The sequence below is a fragment of the Taudactylus pleione genome, unplaced genomic scaffold (genome assembly GCF_031769625.1).
Source record: "Taudactylus pleione unplaced genomic scaffold, aTauple2 ptg000085l, whole genome shotgun sequence".
NCBI lineage: Eukaryota > Metazoa > Chordata > Amphibia > Anura > Myobatrachidae > Taudactylus > Taudactylus pleione.
Window position 1 is genome coordinate 13335962 of NW_028284487.1, and position 13104 is coordinate 13349065.

At 36.8% G+C, this 13104-nt stretch overlaps 7 non-coding genes across 7 annotated transcripts; all 7 read left to right on the forward strand.

Annotated features, from left to right (window-relative positions):
• Window positions 1-1140: 1140 nt before the first annotated feature.
• TRNAQ-UUG (transfer RNA glutamine (anticodon UUG)) lies at window positions 1141-1212 on the forward strand. Its single transcript has one exon. It is a non-coding gene; the product is annotated as a tRNA-Gln (tRNA).
• A 2967-nt stretch (window positions 1213-4179) lies between these two features.
• Window positions 4180-4251, forward strand: TRNAQ-UUG (transfer RNA glutamine (anticodon UUG)). Its single transcript has one exon. It is a non-coding gene; the product is annotated as a tRNA-Gln (tRNA).
• Window positions 4252-5194: 943 nt separating this feature from the next.
• Window positions 5195-5266, forward strand: TRNAQ-UUG (transfer RNA glutamine (anticodon UUG)). The gene has a single exon. It is a non-coding gene; the product is annotated as a tRNA-Gln (tRNA).
• Window positions 5267-6209: 943 nt separating this feature from the next.
• TRNAQ-CUG (transfer RNA glutamine (anticodon CUG)) lies at window positions 6210-6281 on the forward strand. Its single transcript has one exon. It is a non-coding gene; the product is annotated as a tRNA-Gln (tRNA).
• A 1172-nt stretch (window positions 6282-7453) lies between these two features.
• On the forward strand, window positions 7454-7525 carry TRNAQ-CUG (transfer RNA glutamine (anticodon CUG)). The gene has a single exon. It is a non-coding gene; the product is annotated as a tRNA-Gln (tRNA).
• A 1951-nt stretch (window positions 7526-9476) lies between these two features.
• TRNAQ-CUG (transfer RNA glutamine (anticodon CUG)) lies at window positions 9477-9548 on the forward strand. The gene has a single exon. It is a non-coding gene; the product is annotated as a tRNA-Gln (tRNA).
• Window positions 9549-10473: 925 nt separating this feature from the next.
• TRNAQ-CUG (transfer RNA glutamine (anticodon CUG)) lies at window positions 10474-10545 on the forward strand. The gene has a single exon. It is a non-coding gene; the product is annotated as a tRNA-Gln (tRNA).
• The last annotated feature ends 2559 nt before the right edge of the window (window positions 10546-13104 follow it).

The window sequence follows — 13104 nt, forward strand, 5'->3', positions numbered from 1 at the left end:
GCCCTTAATCCGGCCTTAACAATATGCAAATAGATTGGTAGCATTTCAAAGATTTTAAGCACCTCCAGTTTAGTATACAGTTTATTATATGTGGACTGTTACAGCCTGGCATAACATGTCAATAGGTTCCATGGTGTAATGGTTAGCACTCTGGATTCTGAATCCAGCGATCCAAGTTCAAATTTCGGTGGGACCTTGTTTAAATATTTATTGTAAAAATAGTAAACAAATATGACACGTTATAAAATATGTATGTATTCGTGGCCGATAGGTTTTGGCGATGGACTAGAAATCCATTGGGGTCTCCCAGCGCGTGTTCAAATACTGCCGACTACATTTTTGCTTGCTGGAAAAATGTCATTGAAATAAATTTTAAACTAATACTCAAACGTTTTAGAAACCATTCAGTGATAATAAACACCTGTAGAATAAACCAAAAATGCTTCCTTTCTTTGCCATGGGGGTGTGCCTACTATTATATTATCATAGTTATGTTATTTGCACCTGATATCAGCAATATTCCCCCATATCATCTAATTTATCAATCTCCTTCATGATTTACCATATCACCATGTACTTTAGCTTTCTCTAAAAAATCATCATTTCACCATTTTGGGCAATCACAATCTGGGATGTGAAATCCATTGCTACAGCACTCAAAAAGGTAACAGAGGGTTTTTCTGGTTTGCCATAAAAAGTTATTCATACATAGAGTTGAAAATAATACACAGGGCGAGAATAACAATGGGGTGGAAGGAGCAACAGTACTCCACATAAAAATAGGCTCACCATCAACTGTACGGTTGGCCATAAATCATAAGTATTAAAATTGTAGTTTTAGTTTTCTCATCAAACTATGTTATTTTTCTACTTTTCTGTATTTAGAGAGAAATTGGGGCTGACAGTGTAGGCGTTGTACACACCCACTTGGATCTGGCTACATCCACATAGCACTGGTCACATCTCCTCCCCATTTCAGTTTAGACCCTGAAACATTTTTGCCCCTGACCCATGTGGCCCTTAGTCCGGCCTTAACAATATGCAAATAGTTTGGTAGCATTTCAAAGATTTTAAGCACCTCCAGTTTAGTATACAGTTTATTATATGTGGACTGTTACAGCCTGGCCTAACATATCAATAGGTTCCATGGTGTAATGGTTAGCACTTTGGACTTTGAATCCAGTGATCTGAGTTCAAATCTCGGTGGGACCTTGTTTAAATATTTATTGTAAAAATAGTAAACAAATATGACACGTTATAAAATATAAAATATTTGTGGCCGATGGGTTTTGGCGATGGTCTAGAAATCCATTGGGGTCTCCCACCGCGTGTTCAAATACTGCCGACTACATTTTGGCTTGCTGGAAAAATGTCATTGAAATAAACTTTAAAACAATACTCAAACATTTTAGAAACCATTCAGTGATCATAAACCCCAGTAGAATAAACCAAAAATGCTTCCTTTCTTTGCCATGGGGGTGTGCCTACTATTATATTATCATAGTTATGTTATTTGCACCTGATACCAGCAATATTCCCCCATATCATCTAATTTATCAATCTCCTTCATGATTTACCATATCACCATGTACTTTAGCTTTCTCTAAAAAATCATCATATCACCATTTTGGGCAATCACAATGTGGGATGTGAAATCCATTACTACAGCACTCAAAAAGGTAACAGAGGGTTTTTCTGCTTTGCCATAAAAAGTTATTTATACATAGAGTTGAAAACATTACACAGGGCGAGAATAACAATGGGGTGGATGGAGCAACAGTCCTCCACATTAAAATAGGCCCATCATCAACTATACGGTTGGCCATAAATCATAAATATCAAAATTGTAGTTTTAGTTTTCTCATCAAACTATGTTATTTTTCTACTTTTCTGTATTTAGAGAGAAATTGGGGCTGACAGTGTAGGCGTTGTACACACCCACTTGGATCTGGCTACATCCACATAGCACTGGTCACATCTCCTCACCTTTTCAGTATAGGCCCTGAAATATTTTAGCCCCTGACCCATGTGGCCCTTAATCCGGCCTTAACAATATGCAAATAGATTGGTAGCATTTCAAAGATTTTAAGCATCTCCAGTTTAGTATACAGTTTATTATATGTGGACTGTTACAGCCTGGCATAATACGTCAATAGGTTCCATGGTGTAATGGTTAGCACTCTGGACTCTGAATCCAGCGATCCGAGTGCATATCTTGGTGGGACCTTGTTTAAATATTTATTGTAAACAAATAAGACACATTATAAAATATGTATGTATTCGTGGCCGATGGGTTTTGGCGATGGACTAGAAATCCATTGGGGTCTCACACCGCGTTTTCAAATACTGCCTACTACATTTTGGCTTGCTGGAAAAATGTCATTGAAATAAATTTTAAACCAATACTCAAACATTTTAGAAACCATTCAGTGATCATAAACACCTGTAGAATAAACCAAAAATGCTTCCTTTCTATGCCATGGGGGTGTGCCTACTATTATATTATCATAGTTATGTTATTTGCACCTGATACCAGCAATATTCCCCCATATCATCTAATTTATCAATCTCCTTCATGATTTACCATATCACCATGTACTTTAGCTTTCTCTAAAAAAATCATCATATCACCATTTTGGGCAATCACAATCTGGGATGTGAAATCCATTGCTACAGCACTCAAAAAGGTAACAGAGGGTTTTTCTGGTTTGCCATAAAAAATTATTTATACATAGAGTTGAAAACAATACACAGGGCGAGAATAACAATGGGGTGGTTGGAGCAACAGTCCTCCACATTAAAATAGGCCCATCATCAACTATGCGGTTGGCCATAAATCATAAATATCAAAATTGTAGTTTTAGTTTTCTCATCAAACTATGTTATTTTTCTACTTTTCTGTATTTAGAGAGAAATTGGTGCTGACAGTGTAGGCGTTGTACACACCCACTTGGATCTGGCTACATCCACATAGCACTGGTCACATCTCCTCACCTTTTCAGTATAGGCCCTGAAACATTTTAGCCCCTGACCCATGTGGCCCTTAATCCGGCCTTAACAATATGCAAATAGATTGGTAGCATTTCAAATATTTTAAGCATCTCCAGTTTAGTATACAGTTTATTATATGTGGTCTGTTACAGCCTGGCATAACATATCAATAGGTTCCATGGTGTAATGGTTAGCACTCTGGACTCTGAATCCAGCGATCTGAGTTTAAATTTCGGTGGGACCTTGTTTAAATATTTATTGTAAAAATAGTAAACAAATATGACACGTTATAAAATATGTATGTATTCGTGGCCGATAGGTTTTGGCGATGGACTAGAATTCCATTGGGGTCTCCCAGCGCGTGTTCAAATACTGCCGACTACATTTTGGCTTGCTGGAAAAATGTCATTGAAATAAATTTTAAACCAATACTCAAACGTTTTAGAAACCATTCAGTGATAATAAACACCTGTAGAATAAACCAAAAATGCTTCCTTTCTTTGCCATGGGGGTGTGCCTACTATTATATTATCATAGTTATGTTATTTGCACCTGATACCAGTAATATTCCCCCATATCATCTAATTTATCAATCTCCTTCATGATTTACCATATCACCATGTACTTTAGCTTTCTCTAAAAAATCATAATTTCACCATTTTGGGCAATCACAATCTGGGATGTGAAATCCATTGCTACAGCACTCAAAAAGGTAACAGAGGGTTTTTCTGGTTTGCCATAAAAAGTTATTTATACATAGAGTTGAAAACAATACACAGGGCGAGAATAACAATGGGGTGGAAGGAGCAACAGTCCTCCACATAAAAATAGGCTCACCATCAACTGTACGGTTGGCCATAAATCATAAGTATTAAAATTGTAGTTTTAGTTTTCTCATCAAACTATGTTATTTTTCTACTTTTCTGTATTTAGAGAGAAATTGGGGCTGACAGTGTAGGCGTTGTACACACCCACTTGGATCTGGCTACATCCACCTAGCACTGGTCACATCTCCTCCCCATTTCAGTTTAGGCCCTGAAACATTTTAGCCCCTGACCCATGTGGCCCTTAGTCCAGCCTTAACAATATGCAAATAGTTTGGTAGCATTTCAAAGATTTTAAGCACCTCCAGTTTAGTATACAGTTTATTATATGTGGACTGTTACAGCCTGGTATAACATATCAATATGTTCCATGGTGTAATGGTTAGCACTTTGGACTTTGAATCCAGTGATCTGAGTTCAAATCTCGGTGGGACCTTGTTTAAATATTTATTGTAAAAATAGTAAACAAATATGACACATTATAAAATATAAAATATTCGTGGCCGATGGTTTTTTTTTCGATGGACTAGAAATCCATTGGGGTCTCCCACCGCGTGTTCAAATACTGCCGACTACATTTTGGCTTGCTTAAAAAATGTCATTGAAATAAATTTTAAAACAATACTCAAACATTTTAGAAACCATTCAGTGATCATAAACCCCTGTAGAATAAACCAAAAATGCTTCCTTTCTTTGCCATGGGGGTGTGCCTACTATTATATTATCATAGTTATGTTATTTGCACCTGATACCAGCAATATTCCCCCATATCATCTAATTTATCAATCTCCTTCATGATTTACCATATCACCATGTACTTTAGCTTTCTCTAAAAAATCATCATATCACCATTTTGGGCAATCACAATCTGGGATGTGAAATCCATTGCTACAGCACTCAAAAAGGTAACAGAGGGTTTTTCTGCTTTGCCACAAAAAGTTATTTATACATAGAGTTGAAAACAGTACACAGGGCGAGAATAACAATGGGGTAGATGGAGCAACAGTCCTCCACATTAAAATAGGCCCATCATCAACTATACGGTTGGCCATAAATCATAAATATCAAAATTGTAGTTTTAGTTTTCTCATCAAACTGTTATTTTTCTACTTTTCTGTATTTAGAGAGAAATTGGAGCTGACAGTGTAGGCGTTGTACACACCCACTTGGATCTGGCTACATCCACATAGCACTGGTCACATCTCCTCACCTTTTCAGTATAGGCCCTGAAACATTTTAGCCCCTGACCCATGTGGCCCTTAATCCGGCCTTAACAATATGCAAATAGTTTGGTAGCATTTCAAAGATTTTAAGCACCTCCAGTTTAGTATACAGTTTATTATATGTGGACTGTTACAGCCTGGTATAACATATCAATATGTTCCATGGTGTAATGGTTAGCACTTTGGACTTTGAATCCAGTGATCTGAGTTCAAATCTCGGTGGGACCTTGTTTAAATATTTATTGTAAAAATAGTAAACAAATATGACACATTATAAAATATAAAATATTCGTGGCTGATGGGTTTTGGCGATGGACTAGAAATCCATTGGGGTCTCCCACCGCGTGTTCAAATACTGCCGACTACATTTTGGCTTGCTTAAAAAATGTCATTGAAATAAATTTTAAAACAATACTCAAACATTTTAGAAACCATTCAGTGATCATAAACCCCTGTAGAATAAACCAAAAATGCTTCCTTTCTTTGCCATGGGGGTGTGCCTACTATTATATTATCATAGTTATGTTATTTGCACCTGATACCAGCAATATTCCCCCATATCATCTAATTTATCAATCTCCTTCATGATTTACCATATCACCATGTACTTTAGCTTTCTCTAAAAAATCATCATATCACCATTTTGGGCAATCACAATCTGGGATGTGAAATCCATTGCTACAGCACTCAAAAAGGTAACAGAGGGTTTTTCTGCTTTGCCATAAAAAGTTATTTATACATAGAGTTGAAAACAGTACACAGGGCGAGAATAACAATGGGGTAGATGGAGCAACAGTCCTCCACATTAAAATAGGCCCATCATCAACTATACGGTTGGCCATAAATCATAAATATCAAAATTGTAGTTTTAGTTTTCTCATCAAACTATGTTATTTTTCTACTTTTCTGTATTTAGAGAGAAATTGGAGCTGACATTGTAGGCGTTGTACACACCCACTTGGATCTGGCTACATCCACATAGCACTGGTCACATCTCCTCACATTTTCAGTATAGGCCCTGAAACATTTTAGCCCCTGACCCATGTGGCCCTTAATCCGGCCTTAACAATATGCAAATAGATTGGTAGCATTTCAAAGATTTTAAGCATCTCCAGTTTAGTATACAGTATATTATATGTGGACTGTTACAGCCTGGCATAATATGTCAATAGGTTCCATGGTGTAATGGTTAGCACTCTGGACTCTGAATCCAGCGATCTGAGTTCAAATCTCGGTGGGACCTTGTTTAAATATTTATTTTAAAAAAAGTAAACAAATATGACACATTATAAAATATGTATGTATTCGTGGCCGATTGGTTTTGGCGATGGACTAAAAATCCATTGGGGTCTCCCACCGCGTTTTCAAATACTGCCTACTACATTTTGGCTTGCTGGAAAAATGTCATTGAAATAAATTTTAAACCAATACTCAAACGTTTTAGAAACCATTCAGTGATAATAAACACCTGTAGAATAAACCAAAAATGCTTCCTTTCTTTGCCATAGGGGTGTGCCTACTATTATATTATCATAGTTATGTTATTTGCACCTGATATCAGCAATATTCCCCCATATCATCTAATTTATCAATCTCCTTCATGATTTACCATATCACCATGTACTTTAGCTTTCTCTAAAAAATCATCATTTCACCATTTTGGGCAATTACAATCTGGGATGTGAAATCCATTGCTACAGCACTCAAAAAGGTAACAGAGGGTTTTTCTGCTTTGCCATAAAAAGTTATTTATACATAGAGTTGAAAATAATACACAGGGCGAGAATAACAATGGGGTGGAAGGAGTAACAGTACTCCACATAAAAATAGGCTCACAGTCAACTGTACGGTTGGCCATAAATCATAAGTATTAAAATTGTAGTTTTAGTTTTCTCATCAAACTATGTTATTTTTCTACTTTTCTGTATTTAGAGAGAAATTGACAGAGGGTTTTTCTGCTTTGCCATAAAAAGTTATTTATACATAGAGTTGAAAACAATACACAGGGCGAGAATAACAATGGGGTGGATGGAGCAACAGTCCTCCACATTAAAATAGGCCCATCATCAACTATACGGTTGGCCATAAATCATAAATATCAAAATTGTAGTTTTAGTTTTCTCATCAAACTATGTTATTTTTCTACTTTTCTGTATTTAGAGAGAAATTGGGGCTGACAGTGTAGGCGTTGTACACACCCACTTGGATCTGGCTACATCCACATAGCACTGGTCACATCTCCTCACCTTTTCAGTATAGGCCCTGAAACATTTTAGCCCCTGACCCATGTGGCCCTTAATCCGGCCTTAACAATATGCAAATAGATTGGTAGCATTTCAAAGATTTTAAGCATCTCCAGTTTAGTATACAGTTTATTATATGTGGACTGTTACAGCCTGGCATAATACGTCAATAGGTTCCATGGTGTAATGGTTAGCACTCTGGACTCTGAATCCAGTGATCCGAGTTCATATCTCGGTGGGACCTTGTTTAAATATTTATTGTAAAAAAAGTAAACAAATATGACACATTATAAAATATGTATGTATTTGTGGCCGATGGGTTTTGGCGATGGACTAGAAATCCATTGGGGTCTCCCACCGCGTGTTCAAATACTGCCGACTACATTTTGGCTTGCTGGAAAAATGTCATTGAAATAAATTTTAAAACAATACTCAAACATTTTAGAAACCATTCAGTGATCATAAACCCCTGTAGAATAAACCAAAAATGCTTCCTTTCTATGCCATGGGGGTGTGCCTACTATTATATTATCATAGTTATGTTATTTGCACCTGATACCAGCAATATTCCCCCATATCATCTAATTTATCAATCTCCTTCATGATTTACCATATCACCATGTACTTTAGCTTTCTCTAAAAAATCATCATATCACCATTTTGGGCAATCACAATCTGGGATGTGAAATCCATTGCTACAGCACTCAAAAAGATAACAGAGGGTTTTTCTGCATTGCCATAAAAAGTTATTTATACATAGAGTTGAAAACAATACACAGGGCGAGAATAACAATGGGGTGGATGGAGCAACAGTCCTCCACATTAAAATAGGCCCATCATCAACTATACGGTTGGCCATAAATCATAAATATCAAAATTGTAGTTTTAGTTTTCTCATCAAACTATGTTATTTTTCTACTTTTCTGTATTTAGAGAGAAATTGGGGCTGACAGTGTAGGCGTTGTACACACCCACTTGGATCTGGCTACATCCACATAGCACTGGTCACATCTCCTCACCTTTTCAGTATAGGCCCTGAAACATTTTAGCCCCTGACCCATGTGGCCCTTAATCCGGCCTTAACAATATGCAAATAGATTGGTAGCATTTCAAAGATTTTAAGCATCTCCAGTTTAGTATACAGTTTATTATATGTGGACTGTTACAGCCTGGCATAATACGTCAATACGTTCCATGGTGTAATGGTTAGCACTCTGGACTCTGAATCCAGCGATCCGAGTTCATATCTCGGTGGGACCTTGTTTAAATATTTATTGTAAACAAATATGACACATTATAAAATATGTATGTATTCGTGGCCGATTGGTTTTGGCGATGGACTAGAAATCCATTGGGGTCTCCCACCGCATTTTCAAATACTGCCTACTACATTTTGGCTTGCTGGAAAAATGTCATTGAAATAAATTTTAAACCAATACTCAAACATTTTAGAAACCATTCAGTGATCATAAACACCTGTAGAATAAACCAAAAATGCTTCCTTTCTATGCCATGGGGGTGTGCCTACTATTATATTATCATAGTTATGTTATTTGCACCTGATACCAGCAATATTCCCCCATATCATCTAATTTATCAATCTCCTTCATGATTTACCATATCACCATGTACTTTAGCTTTCTCTAAAAAATCATCATATCACCATTTTGGGCAATCACAATCTGGGATGTGAAATCCATTGCTACAGCACTCAAAAAGGTAACAGAGGGTTTTTCTGCTTAGCCATAAAAAGTTATTTATACATAGAGTTGAAAACAATACACAGGGCGAGAATAACAATGGGGTGGATGGAGCAACAGTCCTCCACATTAAAATAGGCCCATCATCAACTATACGGTTGGCCATAAATCATAAATATCAAAATTGTAGTTTTAGTTTTCTCATCAAACTATGTTATTTTTCTACTTTTCTGTATTTAGAGAGAAATTGGGGCTGACAGTGTAGGCGTTGTACACACCCACTTGGATCTGGCTACATCCACATAGCACTGGTCACATCTCCTCACCTTTTCAGTATAGGCCCTGAAACATTTTAGCCCCTGACCCATGTGGCCCTTAATCCGGCCTTAACAATATGGAAATAGATTGGTAGCATTTCAAAGATTTTAAGCATCTCCAGTTTAGTATACAGTTTATTATATGTGGACTGTTACAGCCTGGCATAATACGTCAATAGGTTCCATGGTGTAATGGTTAGCACTCTGGACTCTGAATCCAGCGATCCGAGTTCAAATCTCGGTGGGACCTTGTTTAAATATTTATTGTAAAAATAGTAAACAAATATGACACGTTATAAAATATAAAACATTCGTGGCCGATGGGTTTTGGCGATGGTCTCCCACCGCGTGTTCAAATACTGCCGACTACATTTTGGCTTGCTGGAAAAATGTCATTGAAATAAATTTTAAAACAATACTCAAACATTTTAGAAACCATTCAGTGATCATATACCCCTGTAGAATAAACCAAAAATGCTTCCTTTCTATGCCATGGGGGTGTGCCTACTATTATATTATCATAGTTATGTTATTTGCACCTGATACCAGCAATATTTCCCCATATCATCTAATTTATCAATCTCCTTCATGATTTACCATATCACCATGTACTTTAGCTTTCTCTAAAAAATCATCATATCACCATTTTGGGCAATCACAATCTGGGATGTGAAATCCATTGCTACAGCACTCAAAAAGGTAACAGAGGGTTTTTCTGCTTTGCCATAAAAAGTTATTTATACATAGAGTTGAAAACAATACACAGGGCGAGAATAACAATGGGGTGGATGGAGCAACAGTCCTCCACATTAAAATAGGCCCATCATCAACTATACGGTTGGCCATAAATCATAAATATCAAAATTGTAGTTTTAGTTTTCTCATCAAACTATGTTATTTTTCTACTTTTCTGTATTTAGAGAGAAATTGGGGCTGACAGTGTAGGCGTTGTACACACCCACTTGGATCTGGCTACATCCACATAGCACTGGTCACATCTCCTCACCTTTTCAGTATAGGCCCTGAAACATTTTAGCCCCTGACCCATGTGGCCCTTAATCCGGCCTTAACAATATGCAAATAGATTGGTAGCATTTCAAAGATTTTAAGCATCTCCAGTTTAGTATACAGTTTATTATATGTGGACTGTTACAGCCTGGCATAATACGTCAATAGGTTCCATGGTGTAATGGTTAGCACTCTAGACTCTGAATCCAGCGATCCGAGTTCAAATCTCGGTGGGACCTTGTTTAAATATTTATTGTAAAAAAAGTAAACAAATATGACACATTATAAAATATGTATGTATTCGTGGCCGATTGGTTTTGGCGATGGACTAGAAATCCATTGGGGTCTCCCACCGCGTTTTCAAATACTGCCTACTACATTTTGGCTTGCTGGAAAAATGTCATTGAAATAAATTTTAAACCAATACTCAAACATTTTAGAAACCATTCAGTGATCATAAACACCTGTAGAATAAACCAAAAATGCTTCCTTTCTATGCCATGGGGGTGTGCCTACTACTATATTATCATAGTTATGTTATTTGCACCTGATACCAGCAATATTCCCCCATATCATCTAATTTATCAATCTCCTTCATGATTTACCATATCACCATGTACTTTAGCTTTCTCTAAAAAATCATCATATCACCATTTTGGGCAATCACAATCTGGGATGTGAAATCCATTGCTACAGCACTCAAAAAGGTAACAGAGGGTTTTTCTGGTTTGCCATAAAAAGTTATTTATACATAGAGTTGAAAACAATACACAGGGCGAGAATAACAATGGGGTGGAAGGAGCAACAGTCCTCCACATAAAAATAGGCTCACCATCAACTGTACGGTTGGCCATAAATCATAAGTATTAAAATTGTAGTTTTAGTTTTCTCATCAAACTATGTTATTTTTCTACTTTTCTGTATTTAGAGAGAAATTGGGGCTGACAGTGTAGGCGTTGTACACACCCACTTGGATCTGGCTACATCCACATAGCACTGGTCACATCTCCTCCCCATTTCAGTTTAGGCCCTGAAACATTTTAGCCCCTGACCCATGTGGCCCTTAGTCCGGCCTTAACAATATGCAAATAGTTTGGTAGCATTTCAAAGATTTTAAGCACCTCCAGTTTAGTATACAGTATATTATATGTGGACTGTTACAGCCTGGTATAACATATCAATAGGATCCATGGTGTAATGGTTAGCACTCTCGACTCTGAATCCAGCGATCCGAGTTCATATCTCGGTGGGACCTTGTTTAAATATTTATTGTAAAAAAAAGTAAACAAATATGACACATTATAAAATATGTATGTATTCATGGCCGATTGGTTTTGGCGATGGACTAGAAATCCATTGGGGTCTCCCACCGCGTTTTCAAATACTGCCTACTACATTTTGGCTTGCTGGAAAAATGTCATTGAAATAAATTTTAAACCAATACTCAAACATTTTAGAAACCATTCAGTGATCATAAACACCTGTAGAATAAACCAAAAATGCTTCCTTTCTATGCCATGGGGGTGTGCCTACTATTATATTATCATAGTTATGTTATTTGCACCTAATACCAGCAATATTCCCCCATATCATCTAATTTATCAATCTCCTTCATGATTTACCATATCACCATGTACTTTAGCTTTCTCTAAAAAATCATCATATCACCATTTTGGGCAATCACAATCTGGGATGTGAAATCCATTGCTACAGCACTCAAAAAGATAACAGAGGGTTTTTCTGCATTGCCATAAAAAGTTATTTATACATAGAGTTGAAAACAATACACAGGGCGAGAATAACAATGGGGTGGATGGAGCAACAGTCCTCCACATTAAAATAGGCCCATCATCAACTATACGGTTGGCCATAAATCATAAATATCAAAATTGTAGTTTTAGTTTTCTCATCAAACTATGTTATTTTTCTACTTTTCTGTATTTAGAGAGAAATTGGGGCTGACAGTGTAGGCGTTGTACACACCCACTTGGATCTGGCTACATCCACATAGCACTGGTCACATCTCCTCCCCATTTCAGTTTAGGCCCTGAAACATTTTAGCCCCTGACCCATGTGGCCCTTAGTCCGGCCTTAACAATATGCAAATAGTTTGGTAGCATTTCAAAGATTTTAAGCACCTCCAGTTTAGTATACAGTATATTATATGTGGACTGTTACAGCCTGGTATAACATATCAATAGGATCCATGGTGTAATGGTTAGCACTTTGGACTTTGAATCCAGTGATCTGAGTTCAAATCTCGGTAGGACCTTGTTTAAATATTTATTGTAAAAATAGTAAACAAATATGACACGTTATAAAATATAAAATATTCGTGGCCGATGGGTTTTGGCGATGGACTAGAAATCCATTGGGGTCTCCCACCGCGTGTTCAAATACTGCCTACTACATTTTGGCTTGCTGGAAAAATGTCATTGAAATAAATTTTAAACCAATACTCAAACATTTTAGAAACCATTCAGTGATCATAAACTCCTGTAGAATAAACCAAAAATGCTTCCTTTCTTTGCCATGGGGGTGTGCCTACTATTATATTATCATAGTTATGTTATTTGCACCTGATACCAGCAATATTCCCCCATATCATCTAATTTATCAATCTCCTTCATGATTTACCATATCACCATGTACTTTAGCTTTCTCTAAAAAATCATCATATCACCATTTTGGGCAATCACAATCTGGGATGTGAAATCCATTGCTACAGCACTCAAAAAGGTAACAGAGGGTTTTTCTGCTTTGCCATAAAAAGTTATTTATACATAGAGTTGAAAACA